General features: G+C 36.0%; 1 protein-coding gene and 1 long non-coding RNA gene across 2 annotated transcripts in view; one reads left to right on the top strand and one right to left on the bottom strand.

Moving 5' to 3' along the window:
• Nucleotides 1–20,620, top strand: part of LOC128247830 (uncharacterized) — a 20,948-nt gene extending 328 nt beyond the window's left edge. Inside the window, exons 1-2 of the long non-coding RNA XR_008264151.2 lie at nucleotides 1–358; nucleotides 20,044–20,620. The exon at nucleotides 1–358 is cut by the window's left edge and continues 328 nt beyond it. This is a non-coding gene — a long non-coding RNA (uncharacterized LOC128247830). The remainder of the gene's footprint in view (nucleotides 359–20,043) is intronic.
• The window catches only part of LOC106882259 (uncharacterized), a 229,345-nt gene that overhangs the window by 79,022 nt on the left and 128,433 nt on the right, over nucleotides 1–21,890 (bottom strand). The gene's annotated exons all lie outside the window — the stretch shown is intronic.

The following is a 21,890-nucleotide window of genomic DNA, read 5'->3' as shown; positions in this document are numbered from 1 at the left end:
TGATTGGAACGTAATAATGAGTTCAGTAATAATTAACGTCAAATAATTTACCATAATACTTGTTTATTGATCTCTCCACTAATCTGCTTACATCTTCACCACTAATCGTGTTTGCTTAATAAAACCAGGTCTTCTATAATTGCTGTATTTTAATAATGTTACATAAAGTTTAAAAAAAAAACAACCTCTTTCATTCTTTACTGCCTCCACCTTTGCCTCTTTGACTTTCAGGTTTCTTTCACCTTGTTGATGGTGCTGTTGATGGTGCTGCTATTGCTGTTGATGGTGCTGCTATTGCTGTTGATGGTGCTGCTATTGCTGTTGATGGTGCTGCTATTGCTGTTGACATAGAGCTGGGGTAAGTCTTGAAATGGTGTAGTAGAGTCTGATAAGTGTGGTAAACACAGGTAGTTGGAATCGGGAGGTAACTGGGACAAAAGCTGGATGGCAGTAGCAAAAGTATGGCGAGTGTAATTGAAAAACAATGAGTGAATTACTAATTTATGGTGGATGTGTGTGTGTGTGTATGTGTATATCTGAGTATGTGTGTGTGTATATACACACACACAAGCAGGAGTGGCTGTGTGGTAAGAAGCCTGCTTCCCAACCACATGGTTCTGCATTCAGTCTCACTGCAATGCACCTTGGGCAAGTGTCTTCTACTATAACCTCAGGCTGACCAAAGCCTTGTGAGTGGATTTGGCAGACAGAAACTGAAAGACGGCGAGCTGGCAGAAACGTTAGCACACCGAGTGAAATGCTTAGCGGTATTTCGTCTGCCGCTATGTTCTGAGTTCAAATTAGCATGTGGCTAAGTGGTTGGGTGTTGCATTCATGATTGTGAGATTGTGGGTTCAGTTCCCAGACTGGGTGATGCATAGTGTTTTTGAACAAAACATTATGTTTCACATTGCTCCAGTTCACTCAGCTGGCAAAAATAAGTAATCCTGTGATGGACTGGTGTCCTGTCCAGAGGGGAATATAAACACCACGGAATCTGGGAAACCAGCCTTATAAGCCTTAGACTTAAGAAGGACCTTTTCTAATATCTTAAGAAGGACCTTGAACTTACGTAGGTCAATGCTTATAGAGAAAACAGGCAAAGGAAGGAATGGGTTATTGATGGTTACAGTGGCAAAACCTTCAAGTGAATCAGTGTTTTATATTTTTTACATTAAATTCTCTTTGACTAAAATACTTCAGAAAAGATTTAAAAAAAGATCTATACAAAGGAGATTATAATAAGAAATTTAAAAATGTATCTAAGTCTATTATCTTCATTATCATCCTTGACGTCATCATTTTAATATCCACTTTTCCAGATTAGGATGATTCATATTGAATTAATTGAAGCAGGTTTTCTATGGTCAGATGCCTTTCCTGTTGCTAACCCTTACTTGTTGCAAAGCAAGGTAATATTTTCCCAAGGCAAAGGTGGTGAGCTGGCTGAATCATTAGTGTGTTGGGCAAAACGCTTAATGGCATTTTGTCTGTGTTTGCATTCTGAGTTCAAATTCCACCAAGGTCGACTTTGTCTTTTATCTTGATGGGGTTGATAAAACAAGTACCAGTTGAGGGTCAATGTAATCAACTTACCCCTTCACCCAAAGTTTCTGGCCTTGTGCCAAGATCTGAAAGCAATATTTTCCCGAGGCCAAATATGTTTTCACAGAAGATTGAAAACAAAAGACATTGCTTGTGATACTTGTTTACAACAATTGTGTGATATCAGGACAGAGACTCACAAAAATCACACTCACACACACCAGACACGCACACACACAGACACACACACACACGCACACAGGCACACACACACACACACACACAAGCATGCACGCATGCGTGCACCCTACTGACCGTCTTTCAGTTTCTATCTGTTAAATCCACTGACAAAGCTTTGACAGGCCCAAGGCAATACCAGAAGATATTTGCACAAGTTGCCATGCAGTGGGACTGAACCTGAAACCATGTGGCAGGGAAGTAAGCTTCTTAACCATACAGCCATGCGTACACACACACACACACAAATACGCATGTACACATGTCATTTGTTAATGTATATCAAGAAGAAAAAGAAACAAAACAAATAGTGACAGACCCTTGTTAGTCTTATTGACAGAAACGCAGTGAACCTATGATGAACCAATGATTAACCCATTGGAAACTAGGAATCAATTGATGCTACTCTTCACAAGCTGCAACATAAAATAAATATATATGTATGAATGTGTAATGTGACTATTAGTAGCAATTAAGAAGGTTAAAAATAAATACTGTATATGTTTAATGGTTCAGTGAATAGCATATGGAAATGTGTGTGTGTGTGTGTGTGTTTGTGTGTGTGTGTGTGTGTGTGTGTGTGTGTGTGTATCACTGTATTGACCAGACTACAAGATGTTTTTATATGCTGCTGGTCACAATGGGCTTCCTTACATTATTATAGCTTTTGAGAGATGCCTCCACCCCGCCGTCCTCCCTGCTGCAGGCTAGGCAAGCAAGCTAGCCAACATCAATGTAACTTAGCAGGTCAGCAAAAGAGACCGATAGAATGGGTATCAGGCTTGACAAAAAAATAAGTACTGGAGTTGATTCATTCGACTAAAAGGTGGTGCCCCAGCATGGTCACAGTCTAATGACTGAAACAAGTGAAAGATAAAGATAAAAGATATGTGTGTGTGTGTGTGTGTGTGTGTGTGTGTATGTATGACGGTATGTTTATGTCTGTGTTTTGCATTTGTGCTTGTTGTCTATCACTGCTTTACCACTGGTGTTGGTTTGTTTACATCCCCCTAACTTTGTGGCTTAGCATATGAGACCAAGAGAATAAGTACTAGGTTTTAAAAAAACATAAATAGTGGAGTTGGTTTGCTCAATAAAAACCCTCCAAGGTGGAGCCTCAGCATGGCTGCAGTCCAATGATTGAAGCAAGTAAAAGAAGTAAAAGTTTAACAAACTAACAGAAGAAATATGTATGTTGTAAGCCCTGGTGCAAGCAACCCATTTAGGAGCATGATAACTCTGAAAATATAGCTACAAAGTAAGAAAGACATTTTAGTTCTATTGCAGACAATCAATCTTTAAAATAGTATTTTATGGTAAAAATATATCCACTCTATGCTGTAAAAAGTTAGGTGATAGGAAGAGCATTCAGCTGTAAAAACTAAGCTATTAAGATATGATATGCACAATAACAAAGGCCAGTGTTATCTGTTACTGTGTGTGTGACAGACGATGAAGAACACAGTAAGATACAATGAAACCCATCCAAAAAATGCATGTAGAATGATGATGATGATGATGATGGTGGTGGTGGTGGTGGCGATGGTGGTGATGGCAATAATGATGATGATGATGATGATGATGATAAATATATTAATACTACTTTAGTTTTTTTTTAATCTTTTCTTCTCTGGTATTCGTTTACTGTGGAGTGACACTTTTTGTTACTCATGTCTTAATATTTAATTCAGAAGAAGATGCATTGTCTAATCGACATTTAAATGCCTCAAAAACCCCACCTAAAAGAAATGAAAGAAACAGAGAGAGAGAGAGAGGTGAGAGAGAGAGAGTGAGAGAGAGAAAGAGAAATAGAGAAGTAGAAAAAGGGAAGAGATAGATAGATAGACAGATAAAGGCCATTTGTATAAAAGAGTTCAAATATCTATATATAAATTATGTGTGTACATAAAACTACATGATTGAGGAGATAATGAGAAAAAATAAGAGATCTTTATTATTATTATTATTACTATTATTACTATTATTATTATTATTATTATTATTATTATTATTATTATTATTATTATTATTATTATTATTATTATTATTATTTAAGGTGGCAAGCTAGCAGGATTGTTAGAACACCAGACAAAATGCTCAGTGGTATTTCGACTGACTTTATGTTCTGAGTTCAAATGCCACCAGGGTCGACTTTGCCTTTCATCCTTTCAGGGTCAATAAAATAAGTACCAGTTAGACACTGGGGTTGATGTAATTGACTCTTTCCTTCCCCCCAAATTGTTGCCCTTGTGGCAAAATTTGAAACAATTATTATTATTATTATTTAAGATGGCAAGCTGACAGAATCATTAGAATGTTGGGTGAAATACTTAGTGATATTTCACTCGTCATTACGTTCTGAGTTCAAATTTCACTGAAGTTGACTTTGCCTTTCATCCTTTCGGGGTCGATAAATTAAGTACCAGTTGAGTACTGGGTCAATGTAATTGACTATTCCCCTCCCCACAAATTTCAGGCCTTGGCCTATAGAAAAGATTATTATTAGTATTATTAATAATGGCTTCAAATTTTGACACAATGTCAGCAGTTTTAGGGGATGAGGTAAGTTGATTGCATTAACAGCAGTGTGTGACTGGTACTTATTTTATCAACCCTGAAAAGTGTTAGACAAAGTTGACCTCAGTGTCATTTGAAGTCAGAATATGAAGACAGATGAAATGCCACTAAGCATTTTGCCTAGCGTGCTATTATTACATCTGCTTTAGCGAAAGCGGAGGTATTGTTTTCAGTTGTGTTTGATTGTTTGTTTTGTTTGTGTGTGGACAAGATATCTCAAGAACTGCTGGATGGATTCAGATGAAACTTCCAGAGATGTTTTGCCTCATGACTGGCATGAACTGATTAGCCCTTTCGTTACCAACCCAGCTGAATCCGCCTCTGACTCTGTAGTACAAATGTCTTGGTTTCATAAGTTTTGAATTAAAATCTTCCACCAAACCTTAGTCACAATTTATGTTCCTAACACTAGCTTAATGATACCGATGTTATTTTATTAAATTCTTTGTTATATTTAAAGTAATTGAAAGAAACACAGAGCATCTCAAAATAAATACAGTAATGAAAGGGTTAGATTTTGGGATCGACTGGACAAGGATTCTGGATTCTTTTTCCACTTTTTTTACTTAATTCTTCAGAGCGGTTGGGTTCACTTTTAGTATTCTCATTTGTGAGAGCAGTCGAGTTTATTTCAGATATTCTCATTTTAAAAATCGTCTCTGGCTAATCAATGAGAGGACGTAGAAACATGTAAACCATAAAACAATAACAATTTGTAAAACAATCTTAGCAAACAATCTTCAATAGGGGAAAAGGGCAACCAAGGAACTCCACAGATCCAAAACCATTCTACTCAGAGGAAGTACCATGGCAAGTGTTCCTTTCTCTTCCTCCAAAAATAATAATAATAATAATAATAATAATAATAATAATAATGATAATGATAATGATAATAATAATGATAATAATAACAATTATTATGGGATAGAAACAGTTGATCACCTAATCTTTTAGTACTTGTAGAGTACAAATCAAGACATAACAGAGTTGGCCAATATCTACATTGGATAATGTGTCAGAATTATAAAATCAAAACTACTGACAAATGGTACAAACACCACTCTGAGACTGTAACTGAGGGAGAAAATGTAACTATTCTTTGGGAATTCCCAGTATTTACAGATTAGACCATTGAGGCAAATAAGCCAGATATTGTTGTGACAGACGAAAGCAATAAAGTCTGTTGATTGATTGACATGAGCATACCCTGTGACCATAATATCTCAGCAAAAGAATTTGATAAGCTCAGAAAATATAAAGATCTGTTAATCAAAATCACAAAGATGTGGCATCTCAAGACGGTTGCAATACCAATGATTGTAGGAGCACTTGGAATGACCAAAAAAGGAACTAAAAATTATTTAAGAATGATCCCTGGTTTATCAGCCATGCAGGAAGTGCAAAAGATTGTCTTAACTGGTACATCACACTTATTGAGAAGAGCATTCATCATCATCATCATCATCAATGTTTAACGTCCGTTTTCCATGCTGGCATGGGTTGGACAGTTTGACAGAGGTCTGGAGAGCCAGCAGCTGCACCAGGCTCCAATCTGATCTGGCAATGTTTCTACAGCTGGATGCCTTTCCTAATGCCAACCACTCTGAGAGTGTAGTGGGTACTTTTTACGTGCCACCAGCATGAGAGCCAGTCAGGCAGGCCTGGCATCAATCACGTTCGGATAGTACTTTTTATGTGCTCACTGCCTTCATGATAATAATAGTAATAATGATGATGATGATGATGATGATGATGATGATGATGTTGGTGATGATTGCTTCAAATTTTGGCACAAGGCCAAGTATTTTTAGGGAAGGGGTTTAGTTGATTACACTGACTGGTACTGTATTTTTAATTGACCCTAAAGGAAGAAAATGGCAAAGTTGACCTACGAATGATTTGAACACTTCCTTGTATCCTTGGCAGTTTCAAAGACCCCAAAATTGGTCATGGATACTGACATTCTCCCTCTGATTAAGCCACTGACAAAAAGAAAAAAAACCCCAAAAAAAGTACAGTTTCTTTAGCTTTTTATCGAGGTAAATGACAACTGGATAAGAAACATTCAGGAAGAAAAAGAAGTAGCAAAAAAAAAAAAGGGAAACAAACCAATTGTACATCTTTTAGTTTGTTATTTGTTTGTTGATTGTGTTGTTACTGTCTTCATCATCACCAATCTAATCATTCTTATTATCACCACCACCACCACCACCACCACCTTTTTCACCATCACTACCACTGCAGCTGTCAACCCCCACCACTATTACTCTCCTCCCCCTCCTCTTCCTCCCCACCACCACCACCACCACCATCATCGTCATGATCATGCTCATCATTATCATCATCATTATCATCAACAACAACAATGCAACTGTCATCACCACCGATTTTTAGTTACAATAGGAAGAAATAACGTAACAGAAAGTATTAATGCATTCGAGCTTTCATAGAATTCCCTGAGGTATCTCACTACCATATTCCATATTGTCTTCTCATTTTTTTTTTCAAAAATAAAAATACATCAAATCAACAACTATGTTACTTTCAGCTATATGTTTTAGTCAGTTCAATTTATGAGAAGAATGTATAGTTTTTATCGATCAGGCTGTATGGTGAACTAGCAGAGTTGTTAGTGTTTTAGGTAGAATGGTATTTTCATGGTATTTGTTCAGATTCTCTGTGGCATGTATTCAAATCCAACCAAGGTCAATTTTCTATTTTGTCCTGTCCTTTTGAAGGTCAATAAAAAGTACTAGTCCAGGGTGGTGAGTTGGCCAAATTGTTAGAGGGTTGGATAAAGGTGTCTTATGGTTTCTGTTTCAAGCTTTTGTGCTTTGACAGCAACACCTGCAATGACACCAGGTGCCTAATTGTATTAGCTCAATTAGTGGCCTTTCCTTATAATCTGAACTCAGAACATAAAGATAGATGCAATGTCACTAAGCATTTTACCGGGCATGCTAATGATTCTGTCCTGCAGGCTTACTGCAGCAAAGCTGAGCAGCATTGCTCAAGCAGAGCTGAGCTGGTTTATTCAAGTAATATGGCACAGGTTTACTCAAGCAGGTTTACTGAAGCAAAGGTGGGTAGGCTTGAGCAAAGCAGAGTAGGTCTATTTAAGTAAAGCTGGGCAGGCTTACTCAAGTAAAGCTCAAGTAAAACTAAGCAGGATTACTTATATAATATGGGCGGACTTACTCAAGCAGAGTATGGTATGGAAAGAGAAGACTTCATGCATGAGTAATTACCAGTCTTTCTCAAAAAAGTTCTACCGAGACCTGCACATACAAATACAGATGCATTGTTAACCTTGGCTGATAAAGGCTCTTAGGCTTGAATCAGTTTTAAAAACTTGATGTTTTCATGCCTGGAGATCACAAAGTACCATGGCAAGTCTTCCTTTCACCTCCACAAAAGTTGTGGGCAATGAGGAGGGTAGACATGATACCAACAGTGATTTGTGCACTTGGAAGTATCAGCACTCAACTACCAGCGTGGCTCAAAAAGATTGGTGCAAATGTTAAGGTAGAACACCTACAAGAATCAGCATTGCTTGGAACTGCAAGAATTCTTCCCAGGGTTCTTGAAGCATGACCAGTAAACAAGTGTCACCTTAGTCTGCTGGCTGTGGACAGCTGACACTTTCCATCATAGCCATCAAAATAAGCTGAGAGTTTTCATCAAATAATAATAATGGTTTCAAATTTTAGCATAAGGCCAGCAACTTTGGAGCAGAGGGTAAGTTAACTTTGATTCTAGTGCTTAACTGGTACTTATTTTATCAATCCTGAAAAGATGAAAGGCAAAGTTGACTTTGGACAGAATTTGAACGCAGAACATGAAGATGGATGCAATGCTGATTAGCATTTTGCCAAGCATGTTAATGATTCTGCCCTGCAGAAGAGCAGAATACCCTCAAGTGGCCATATAAACCAATCTTTGACACTATAGGGATGTTCTTCCTACCTACTCTTTGTAATTTTAAAGTAAGAATCAGTCTAAGTAACCCAGTCCCACTCTTTAGACTTGGAGGTCTGATCACAGTGACTCAATGGGGTAACATGGCTACAATAGCCAACAAGATGTAGGTTTTACATTGGAGTTGGTGTCATGATGATGATGATGATGATCATCATCCTCCTCCTCCTCATCATCATCATTTAATGCTCATCCTTCATGCTGGCATGGGTTGGATAGTTTGACCAGAGTTGGTAAGCAGGGGAGCTGCACCAGGTTCCAGTCTGATGTGGCTTGGTTTCTGCAACTTAATGCCTTTCCTAATACCAACCACTTTACAGAGTGTGCTGGGTGCTTTTTATATGGCACCAGCACAGGTGGGTTTTTGTGGCACTGGCATAGGTGCTATTAATCACCAAATCCTAGGTAAATTGTCTTACAGAGTTGGAGAGCTTCCTCTACCCTGGAGTTGCTGGAAAGGTATCAAAGAGGGTGCCAGATAACCTGAAGAACTACACCCTTTGATTTTCTGTTAAGGTTGACTCACCTTGCATTTTCCTTACCCAAGGTACTTACAAGGAAATGGTGGTCTTTACAAAGCACATATATCAAAACTACAGGTTTTATAGCAGCTTGAGTGATGCAGATATGGTTGTATGGTTAAGGTTGTAGATTTTATTTAACTGTGTGGAATTTTTGTCATGTTCCTTCTGTGTTAGCTTTGGGTAGATAAAATTCTTGTGAGTGAAATTTGATAGATGGAATCTATGTAGAAGCTGATTAGAGGTACAGATCATGCTGTGAGGTGACAGACTTACTCTGTTCTTCATTTACAATAGACCACCAGATAGTGCTTGCGTTCCTTTAGTGGATTCCAATTGGTTATAATCACCCAGGGCTCACCATATGCATACACAGATACATAGAAATAAACATACATACATGTATATGGTGGCCAATTTTCCAATTACCCTTCATAGCATCAAACACACACACACACACACACACACACACACACACACACACACAATTCTGCTAAAACACAATGAAAAATACTGCAATTGAGAGGAACCAAATGTTTCTATGAAATGTGATTAAATGGATCAAACAAATTAAAGAACAACTAATGATGTATGTAATTTGATTTACTTTACAGTAAACACCTACACAGAAATAATAATCTATTAGTTTATACTATCCTGTGGTGAAAAACACATCAAAGTTGTTGCTATTCAAGAGCTCTTTCAGTTCGGATGTACTCAATTTTTCCCCAACTAATTCCTTTTCATTCACTTCAAATCATCTGTATTTGCTGTTCTCTTTTACTTTCAAAGTGTCATATTTCTTACATATGTTTGCACAAGCAAAGGAAAGAGTTACCTAAGTAAAGCTAAGCAAGTTTATTGAAGCAAAGCTGAGCAGGCTTACAGCAGCAAAGCTTAGAAAGCTTACTGTAGGAAAGCTGAGCAGCATTACTCAAGCAGAGTAATTACTTGATTTTATGAAATCAAGTAATGTAGCACAGGCTTATTCAAGCAAATAATGCTGCACAGGTTTACTCAAGTAAAGCTAAGCAGGCTTACATGAGCTCAGCTGAGCTGGATTATCCAAATAATGCTGGTAGGGTTACACAAGTAAAACTGAGCAGGCTTACTCAAGTTATATTTGACAGGTTTACTCAAGTAATGTTAGACAGGCTTACTCAAGTAAAGCTCAGTAGGTTAACACAGGTAAAACTGAGCAGGATTACTCATATAATGTTGGTCAAGCTTACTCAAGCAAAGCTAGGTAAGGTTAGTGACATCAATAATGATATCTAGCAGATTTATAAAAACCAAGTGCTAAGCAATAAAAACAGTCTTGGTTTATTTTAAGAATCCACAAATGAAGTTATGGCATTAATTCATTTCTATTGAAGCTTTAATAGTGTCAGTAAAGGGTAAATCATAACTGTGTCATAGATTCTACACTCAAGATGTTTATCTGATACTAGTTATTCCTACAAATAAAAAAATATTGATTTTCTAATTTTAGCATTTAAACTGCTATATCTGGCCAATATATTGTACCTGCTTTATGTTCAAACTGGCCAGATCTGGCATGTCATACCTATCCTACAAGATGATACATGATTAATTTTTTGTAAACGAGGATAAATAAACAAACATTACATTTGACAGAGTAATCAGCATGCAAAAGGGTTAATGAGGTTTCACATTTGGCATAGAAAAAGTGTGGGGCACCAACTGATTAGATCAAACCCCTGTGCATACATAATAGGTACTTTTATTTTATCAAACCTGGAAGGGTGAAAAGAAATGTCAACCTTGGTGGAATATGAACTCAGAACTTCATAGGCTGTAACTAAACACTGTAAGATATTTTGACCAATGCTCCACTGCATTTTGCCAATCTATTGTTGAGCTAGCAACAAATATGATAAATACAAAAAATAGAAAGCAAATAACAAAAAAAGATTACTTCCCACACAGAAAGATTATTGTTAATTCATAACTATTTCCTGAGAGATTTTTGTCAGAAAAACAGTGTAGAATAATTCCTGGAAAACATCTAATCACTGAAGACAATAACTATAACAGCAGCATCAACAATGACAAGAAAGAAATATAGAAAAATGAGAAAGAAGGGTCTAAAATCTGTCTTATGCTAAAAATAATAGCTGTCTACTCTCAGTGACACAGACTCAGGTACATGCATAAGCACAAACATATACATATAGACAACTACACAGATACACATTCAGGTAATGAATGCAGATATCAGAGTAAAATGTATTGAGAACTGTGACATTAGCTTGCATAAAATACTGAGTGTAAGTGAGGTGAAATGGCAACTGGGTATTAAAGGTGCTGGGCAAAGTATTTGGATGTCACATGAAGATCTATAACTGAGAGGAGGACATAGATGGTATGCTATTCCTTACACACACACACACACACACACACACACACACACACACACACACACATCGTTTTAATATACATCCACTTTTCATGCTTGTAAGGGTTGGACAGAGTTTATTAAGGTGGATTTTCTACTGCTGGATGCCAGCCCTCACCTGTTTCCAAGCAAGCTAATATTTCCCCATGGCCAGGAGGAGGGCATCCAACTTTAGAAACTAAGTCAAAACAAGCAATAGAGTTTAGCATAGTTCTAAGGCTTGCCAGCTCGTCAAACCATCGAACTCATGTCAACATGGAGAATGGACATTAAATGAAATGATGATATACATACATCTTTTTGGGGGAGAAACTGTTGCACCAATGACACATCCAACAATAACAGCAACAATGGCATTGACACCAGCAGCAGCAGCAGCAGCAATAATGACAGCATAACAGCAGCTGTAACATCGTCAGCACAAGGGCACATACATAGAAATATGTCGGATCTACAGGTGGGAAATTAAAACATCATCTTAGCAATCACAGGTCCTCCTTTAGGATATTGGAGAGGTGTAACATCATGTCCCTGGTCAGCTATGTAGGGAATTTAAAAGAGGAGAGTATGCCATACATAATTAGATGGAGGCTTCTAGAACAATCAGGGCTATACCTCAATGGGAGCAAGTGGTGTAGGATTTGATTGGCTGAAAGAGCATGAATCCTGAAAAAAAAACTCACTTGACCTAGAATCTTTTTAAACTCCAAAGAAATGTTTAGTCAGTACTCTCATTACAGGAAATTTGTGTTGAAAACATGGAATTCCCTGTTTGCCAAGTAGAGAAATGCTGCCATCTTCAGCCATTATCAGCAAGCTTGCCATGGACATAACTGGGACCAATCTGAAGGAAATAAACCCACCTCACCCAAGGTTTACCAGTAGAGTTTTGTTCTGGAATTTATTTGTTTACAGAATTAACTGACTATCATGAATTCCTTCCTCCAATTGTAGAGAGGTTATGTGTCTTTGGTCATTTGTGTCTAACAAGTACGCTATATAGCTAAGTGCATCATACATGCAAAACCAGTGGTCACTCTTTGACCAGCCATATTAAACAACCTATATATATATATATATATATATATATATATATATATATATATATATATATATAAGGTATATCGATATTCTGAAAAGTTCATCAACTTTAAAAAATAGCTAAGTCATTATTTATTTATTTTCCATGTAATTTTTAAAAATAATCTCCATTATTTCATAGAAATTTATGATGCACATATATTTTGTTTACATTTTGTTTTTGCTTGTTCTTTTGTATTGGCAAGTGGAAGTGAAGAGGAATTCTGTTTTCTTCAACTTCTAGAAACATCTACAGTGTATTGTAGTCTTAACTAATAATAATAATATGTCTCTATTGATTTCATTTCTAATTAATTTTGTTTTCTTTACAAATACTTTTCCATTTTTATTTTTATTATCTTTTTGTTGTTATTTCATGCATTTATTTTATTTTACTCTTGTTTTCTTTTCTTGTAATTATTTCACTCTAGTGTTCACTCCTGGGTATTCTAGTTTGGCTCCTCCTATTTTTTTTTACTATTCTTTTTTCTTTTATAAATATTCCCCTCCTTACTCTTGTGCCTTGCTTCTCTCTCTCTCTCTCTCTCTCTCTCTCTCTCTCTCTTCCTACTTCCTCTATCTCTCTCTCCTCAATCAAGATGTTAACTGATTGTGGTAACAAGAAGTCTTACTGTTTTGACGTCTAATTGAATGAAGAATGAAGACCTTCAGAGTCAACAGCCTGCTCTCTCTCTCTCTCTCTCTCTCTCTCTCTCTCTCTCTCTTACCTCTACCTACCTACCTACCTATCTATCTACTTACCTACCTGTCTATCCATCCATCCATCTCCCTCTTTTCCCAAACAGAATGCTTTACTAAATATAAGACTTTTCTGAACCACTCCTTATTTGGGCACAAACTTTCAACATTTTAAGGAATGGGTTTGATCACTGATTAAATTTTAAGATGAGATATATCAACCCAAGTATATTACAGCATTTTTTGTTCTTTACGGCCATGGAGGAATGAAAGGTAAAGCTGAATACATTAGAATCAAAACTTAGTTAGTAAAGGGAGCTAACTAAATACAAGAACATATTTCTGCCAATCTATCACCCTCCTTTAATAATGATCTCCAGATTGGGTACAAGGTCACAAATATTGGAAGAAAACAGTATATATGAGTAAATTGACTATTTTATTTTTATGGACCCTGGAAGGATAAAAGTCAAAGAAGACCTCTGCAGGGATCATCTTTGTTGTCTAATATTTTATCCTCCTTGATGATGATGATGATTATAATAATAATAATAATAATAATAATAATAATAATAATAATAATAATAATAGTAATAATAAAAAACACCAGGACTTATAAATATATATATATAACATACAGAAAATTGCACTACTAGGCACTGCACACATCCTACGCAAAACACTTTCAATACAGTAACCATAAGAGCATCACAGCAAACCACAGCACATACCCAAGGCTCACAGAGCTGCACTTGGTAGTGAAGTGAAAGCACGTTATAAAAATAAAACTACTGAATAATAATAATAATAATAATAATAATAACAATTCTTTCTACTAAAAGCACAAGGCCTGACATTTTGTGGGAAGGGGTAAGTTGAGTACATTGATCCCAGTTCTCAAATGGTACTTATTTTATCGACCCCAAAAGGATGAAATGCAAAGTTGATCTTAGTGGAATTTGAACTCAGAATGTAAAGACAGATGAAACACTGCTAAGCATTTTGTCTGGTGTGCTAACGATTCTGCCAACTCACTACCTTAAATACTACTAATAATAATAATCCTTTCTACTATAGGCAGAAGGCCTGAAATTTTGCAGGGAGAAGAGTAAGTCAATTACATCGACCCCACTATGCAACTGGCACTTATTTTATCGACCCCCACAAAAGGATGAAAGGCAAAGTCAACCTTGATGGAATCAGAACAGCTAAGTATTTTGCCAGCTTGCTGCCTTAAATACAACAACAACTACTACTACTACTACTACTACTACTACTACTACTACTACTACTACTAATAATAATAATAATAATAATACTAATAATAATCCTTTCTACTATAGGCACAAGGCTTGAAATTTTGTGAGAGAGGACTAGTTGATTACATCGACCCTAGTGTTTCACTGGTACTTTATTGACCCCAAAAGGATGAAAAGCAAAGTCGACCGTGGCAAAATTTGAACTCAGAACATAGCGACAGGCCAAATACTGCTAAGCATTTTGCCCAGCATGCTAACGATTCTGCCAGCTCACTACCATACTCAATAATAATAATAATAATCGTAAGACATTGGAAGCAACTGTGAAGAAGACAACGAAAAGGAAGGTTTATTACTATTGTTACCAGCACCAGCACCACCACCACCACCACCACCACCACCCATGCCACTATTGCTGCTGCTACTGCTGCTGCTTTTATGAAATTAAGGAATAATGAATAAACACTTGATTGTACAAAAGACTGAAGAGGAAATTACACAGTCACTGCAAGAAATACTCCTCTCTTTTCTAAAGCAATTTAAAGCTTTTGAATCTATTTTTATTTTATTTATTTTCCTGATAGTTTTTTTAATTTTCATTGTTGTTGTTGTTGTTGTTGTTATTGATAATCATCTTCTCTTCTTGCTTTCTTTCTTTTTTTTTCCCCTTCTTTCTTTCAACTTTTCTTTTATTTTCTTCCTCTATCCACCCCCTCTTAATTCAGCTTCCCTTAAGCCTTACCTTTCCTAAGCAACTAAACAACAAAAACAAATACAATAAAAACAAATGTAAAAAGAAAGTAAATACCAAATGGAAGAAAATGAAATAAAATAAAATGAAATAAAATAAAATAAAATAAGAAATTAGGTTAGTAATTAGCAGCTTATTAAGGAAGGTAAATAAAATGTCAGTCATCGAAACAGTAGATGTAAAAAAACTCAAATAATCTACTGTCATGTTACCCCTTCTCCTGAGCCCATCACTACCACCATCCTCACTGTGTCATCATCATCATCATCATCACTGTCATCATTTTTGTCATCACTGTCATCATCTTCATCACCACCACAGTCATCATTGCAGAATGTTATGACAGTTCTCGAGCGAAATAAAATTTTAAAAACAACAAAACTATCTCTTCTATCTGATCAAGAGAGAAAGAAAAAGAGAGAGAGAGAGAGAGAGAGAGAGAGAGAGAGAGAGATAGAGAAAGCAAGAGAGAGAAAGAAAGAGAGGGAGAGAGAGGAAAACCCAGTAATGTAATTCCTTCTGTATGCATACAATAGTCATGGAGATATATATTACCATAAATTTATTTTTTAACAAAATAACAATAATAATGATGATGATGATGATGATGATAATAGTAATAATAATAATCATTGTTTACACTATTTACATTTGATGGATATTTGTCCTCATCTTGTTTGTTGTTAACACAATGTTTCGGTTGATTTACCCTGCAGCCTTCATCAGGTGTCTTGGGGGAAATTTTGAAACTAGATTCTTATTACTAAGGTATTTTTCGATTATTATTATTATTATTATTATTATCATTATCATTATCACTATCATTATTATTCAGGTCACTGCCTGGAATCGAACTCGGAATCTTGGGGTTAGTAGCCCACACTCTTAACCACTACACCATATGCCCATGGTTCCAGGCAGTGACCTGATTAATAATAATAATAATAATAATAATAATAATAATAATAATAATAATAATAATAATAATAATAATAATAATCCTTTCTGCTAAAGGCACAGGGCCCAAAATTTTTGGGGGAGGTGACTAGTTGATTACATTGATTCCAGTGTTTCACTGGTACTTAATTTATTGACCCTGAAAGGATGAAAGGCAAAGTCAACCTTGGCGGAATTTGAACTCAGAATGTGGCAACAGGTGAAACACCACAAAGCATTTGATCCAACATGCTAACAATTTGCCAGCTCACCACCTTGATAATAATAATAATGGTTTCAAATTTATGATCACTCCTCATGTTTCAATACAACATAGATCCACATATATGCAGAATTTAAATTTAAATTATGTAACGAGGAATGCCTAAACCTAGAATTGGTAGTATACCATAATGCTGCTGGCTATCATTAGCTTTATCACTATTATTACTTTACTCGTCAGAGTTTTTCTGTCACATGTTCTGTGAACTCTTTAATGGTCACCTGTTCTTCTCTGCATCTCCTTGTCTTTCTGTCGGAAAAACAAAATGGAATAGACAGGTCAAGACCAGAGACCACAGTGAATATGCATGAGATACGGATGCTAAAATCTCAAAGAGAATAAGGGCATGTTGGGAGGTATTTAACTCAATAAATGTGCTCCAAACAAAGCTATACAATGCCATACATGTCAAACTCTTCAATAGTACACCTGCACTCTTATATGTGAATGAGATGTGAGCTACTACAAACAGGATAGAACATTGGTTAACTACAATGCAAAGAGCCAGGGAAAGATCCCTGCTAAGAATGTCACTAAAAGAGCACATTTGAAATGAGATAATTGGAGAATGGAACAGAGGGAACAATGTGATTGCAGAGTACTAAACATACAAGTTCTACTGAGCTGGACAAGTTCCAAAGTTCATAGACAACAGGTGACCCATGCAGTTGTTGACTAGCATTGAAGAGATCAGAAAAGGCCACTTGGAAAACCCCCATAACAATAGAAAGACAATTTGGTCAAGCAATTTAGATCAAGATGGAAAAGAATTGTGCAATCAAGACAAAATTGGAAGTGAATTGTGACCAGTGGTGTTTAACAGCATCTGATCGCCTAGTTAATACTATGGTGTAACATATATATATTTACATAGATGACATATATATATATAATACACACAGAGACATATATTATGAATATGTTTATACACACACACATGCACACACACATACACCCACACATATATATATGTATGTATGTATGTATGTATGTATGCATGTATTTGCATGTGTTAGTGTTGATATTTGCAATAAATAGTTTGATGGTATAGATTTGAGAATAATTTATGGATGCAATGCTATAAACAGGAGATGTTTCTGAAAAAGAAAAATTACAATATAATATTTGGACAAGTCTGACCAATACTGGTTAGACACAGCTTCAGTTATCTTGAAGAATTAGTAAACAGTAAACAGATCATCATATGTCATGTATTAACCCACACAAGTCAAAACCAAAACCAAATAGCATAAGCAAGAGGATTAACTGTTGTACAAATCATGCTAATTCTTTAACATTCATAACTGGAAATATAAAAGCAAATACTTCAAAAGTATCACCTGCTACATGAAGTAAAGACTTAGTGTGTGTTTGATTTGCTTTCAAAGCTATAAATGAGAATGAAAGACATGACACATGTTTGTAGAATAACAAGAGAGGTTTATTCATCTAAATTATTCAAGAAGTATTGCAGCCAGCTAACAAGACAGCAAAATCTTGAACAGGTTCCATAGAAACTGGAACCAGTTACCAAGGGAGACAGAGGAGTTAAAGCCAAGTAACCATATCAAGACGAGACTTGATGAATATTGGAAGAATATCAAATTTGAAATGCACTTCTATGATAAAAGAGAGCAAATATGAACAAGTTGACATTTACAGACTTTGCCTATGAGCAGTAAAAAAAAGAAAGAAAAAAAAAGAAAAAAAAAACAAATTCACAAACTGCATAGCATTTCGAATTTGCTAGAAAAATTCCAAGTCTAAAACAGAATTGCCTTTTCTTTTCTTTTTATTTATATTAAAAGAAGAGTTATAGTTAATGAATCTATGTACTTGTATAACTTGTGCTTAGTTTATCAAGCTAGAGGTACATAAGGCGTACATCTTCTATGTCATTTGTCTCCCGTAGTCTTGTTGTTCAGCTTCTTTCTTCCGGCCTCTTTGTTTTACTATGTATCTCTAATTCTTCCTTCCTTTCATCAGCTGCCTCTTGTAGGCAACTGTTGCTCCTTTCTTTCCTTCTTTCTTTCTTTCTTTCTTCATTCCTTTTTTGTCTCTCATTACTTAACATTCTTTCTGTTGCATATTACTTGCTTCTCACTACCTTCACTTTTTCTTGTTAGTGTTTGTTGTCACACATGCACACACACACACACATGCATGCACACACACACACACACATGCATGCACACACACACACACACACATGCATGCACACACACACACACATGCATGCACATACACGTGCACACACATGCACGCACACACACACATGCATGCACATACACGTGCACACACACATGCATGCACACACACACATGCACGCACGCGCACACACACACACACACACACACCAGCTGATTTTCTAATACAAAATGCTAATTATAAAGTGGAAGACAGTTGGTACAGAGTTATGCAGTAAATGGTACATAACAGAGAAAATTTCAACAAGAAGATATATGTATAACATTGTTGTAAGAAGAAAACATTGCAAAGAAGAATATTTGGTATGAAGCCACAGGGAGAAATAAAGTTTCTTGTATTAGAGTACAATACAATGTTTGCGATGTGACATACACAGACCACTTTTGGTTGTATGAAGTACTTCATGCACATAATCATGACAGTCAAGAACACAACTGTGCTGCTTGTACACTAAGTTTCTAGTCAGTATTATAGAACAGACAAAGGTGCTGAGATGGTAGAATTGTTGGCACATCTGACAAAATGTAGTGTTTCTACTAGCTTTTTACATTCTGAGTTGAAATTCTGTCAAGGCTGACTTTGCTTTTTATCCCTTCAAAATTGATAAAATAAAAGTACCAGTTGAATACTGGGGCTGATGTAAATGACTTACTCTCTCCCTTAAAATTCTTGGCCTTTAGCCAAAATTTTAACTCATCATACAGGGTGTGCACAAAGTCTGGGTACATGGGGATTAACACATACTTTAAGAAATTATTATTTCTTATATTTAATTGTTTATGTTATGATTTTATTTACTCCATGTACCCACATGGAGATTAACACATACTTTAAGAAATTATTATTTCTTATATTTAATTGTTTATGTTATGATTTTATTTACTCCATGTACCCAGACTTTGTGGACACCCTGTAATACGGAGGTAAGCTTTCAGAAAGACAAGTGTATAATTTAAGATTGTTTTTTCTTTTTGTTGTAGCTATTTCACCACATCTATGTCCGAAATACTTTTCAGAAAGGTGTGAACTTTATTCAATTTCATTTACCTTTCTATATAAATATAAAGCATAGGTGTCACTGTATGGTAAGACGTTTGCTTCCCAACCACATGGTTTTGGGTTCAGTCCCAGTGTGTGGAACCTTGGGCAAGTATTCTATTGTAGCCTTGAGCTGACCAAAGCTTCATGAATGAATGTGGGAGATAGAAATTGAAAGAAGGTCATTGAGTATAAATGTGTGCGTGTGCATGTGTGTGTGTTTGTGTGTGTTACTGTCGCCTTCTTTTCAAATGGTGTGTCACTGTCATGCAATGAATCTCCTTCATTTCCATTCTTCTATGAAAATGTCTGTATACGTGAGTATTATTTACTTAGAAACAAATAAGGGTTGGTGAATAGGAAAGGCATCCAGCTGTAGAAAATCCATCTCAACAAATTCCATTCACCCCATGCAAATACAGAAAAAAAAAACTGTTAAAACGATGATGAAAATGATGATATGCTTATTAAAAACAAGACCAATTGCTTTATCTTTTTTCTTTATGGTTCAGTTAAAAGGAAGATGAGGAGCATCCATAATCTTTGCTGAACCTATGAGATGGACAAGGAGGAAAGAGAAGAAGAAACTCTGACCGTTGGATTACAGTGTATCAAAATATCAAGTCATTCTAAGATTATTAGAGACCCACTTCAAATGCTTGCAATATACTGGACTTGGATACAGGTACTCCATGTCTAGAGGGTGATTTTAAAACAGGTGATTAGGTCAACCACTTGAAATCAATAAGAGTAATCATCCTTTGATGGGTATCATGAGTTTTGAAATAGATAAAGAGAAGATGTGGACATTTGATGTGTGGCTGAATTGATTTGAACTAAGTGCATGAAGTCAATTTCTCTCTCTCTCTCTCTCACACACACACATATACACATGCAGGTATATATATATAGATAAATAGCTATTTATAGCAGTGATCTTAAAATAACTACTTAGTTTTATGTAAAACATGTCCAAGAGATTTTTGTATTAACTAACAAAGAAAAAAAAAATTTCTAAAACAAAATAACAATCTATAAAATATAAATAAAAAATGTAAATAAATATATAAATAAAGCTGTTGAAATTTTTGCATGTGGTAATGAATTCCTTGTAACCTAAATCTATTAATCTATTATAAACGGATAAGTTCAGCTTATGATATTTAAGGATAAATCTGCAAAGTGATTATCGGCTGCATAAAAAACCCTATCTGAGCTTGAGTTAGATAACTGCTTGATATTATGAACGATTATAAAATCTATCTCAAGTTCACAGAGCTGGGTGAAGCAGGAAAAGGCATGGAGGGTAGTGGTGAGAATGAAATCATTCACACAAAATTTCAAACATTAAGTGCTTAAGTCAGGATAAAACATTTAGGATTTTTGCCTGAGAGGCAATTATCATAAAAAACAAAGCTGTTTTAGGCAATTCAATCATCCCAACCAGTAATTATTTTTTGGTGTGTAAACAGTGAGGTGTGTGTGTATGCGTGTGGGGGAAGCTGTTGTGTATATTAAATATGACATCTTGCCATTTTAAATTCAAATCATATGGGGAACAAATCTGTTCGTTTTCATCATTTCAGCAAGTGATCAAGCAAACCTAGGATCAAATGACACTCCAAGTGTGACTCTTTCACCTTTTTCAGAGATTGTGCAGCTTAAATTACATAATTTACCTATCCAATATGCCCTTCCATTTTTGAGATGATAAAAAATGATTTAAAGGAGGTTTGGTTGCTATTTCTAACATGTTGTGCAACAATATAGAAGCCTTGTCATTGGCTTGTCTGTAAGTGAGAAGTAAGAAAAGAAATGGCAAGGAAGAAGGTGACATATGCCTATAAAAGGAGTTAGAAGAAGCCTTGATCTGTGTGTGTGACAGGATGTGCTCCACTGACAGTGAAAAATCATGTGGAAGCATGTGTGGTTTTAAGACTGAGGATAAAGCAAAACAAACACAGAACTGGTGCAAGGCATGTGGCCAGTGGCACTGTTCAGGTATCTCAGAAACATTAGGCTCAAGGCCTGAGACATTGGCATAAATGCTAACCTTTAGTTAGTCACCACCATTCTGCAATGTTACAGGCATATGGTGAGTGCAGGGGGTAACCTACAGTCACATGTGGTTGAGTGGGGTCTGTGTGGACAACCAGGTTGTGATGATTCCCTGAAGATCACAAAGCCATTATGGAGTTGTGCCCCACTGAGGGAGGAGTGGAGAGATTATTTAGAATGGTGGTGCAAGATAGGAGGTTTAGAAGTTGTCATAAATTCACTTGAGAACTTTCTGCAGAGAAGAAGAGGAAAAGCTGATGAACAAACAAGAGCATCACTGATGAGATCGCCAGGAGTGGCC

The sequence above is a fragment of the Octopus bimaculoides genome, chromosome 5 (assembly GCF_046866305.1).
Source record: "Octopus bimaculoides isolate indiv1 chromosome 5, ASM4686630v1, whole genome shotgun sequence".
Lineage (NCBI taxonomy): Eukaryota > Metazoa > Mollusca > Cephalopoda > Octopoda > Octopodidae > Octopus > Octopus bimaculoides.
The sequence above is the reverse complement of the archived record's forward strand: the minus strand, read 5'-3'. Positions and strand labels throughout refer to the sequence as shown.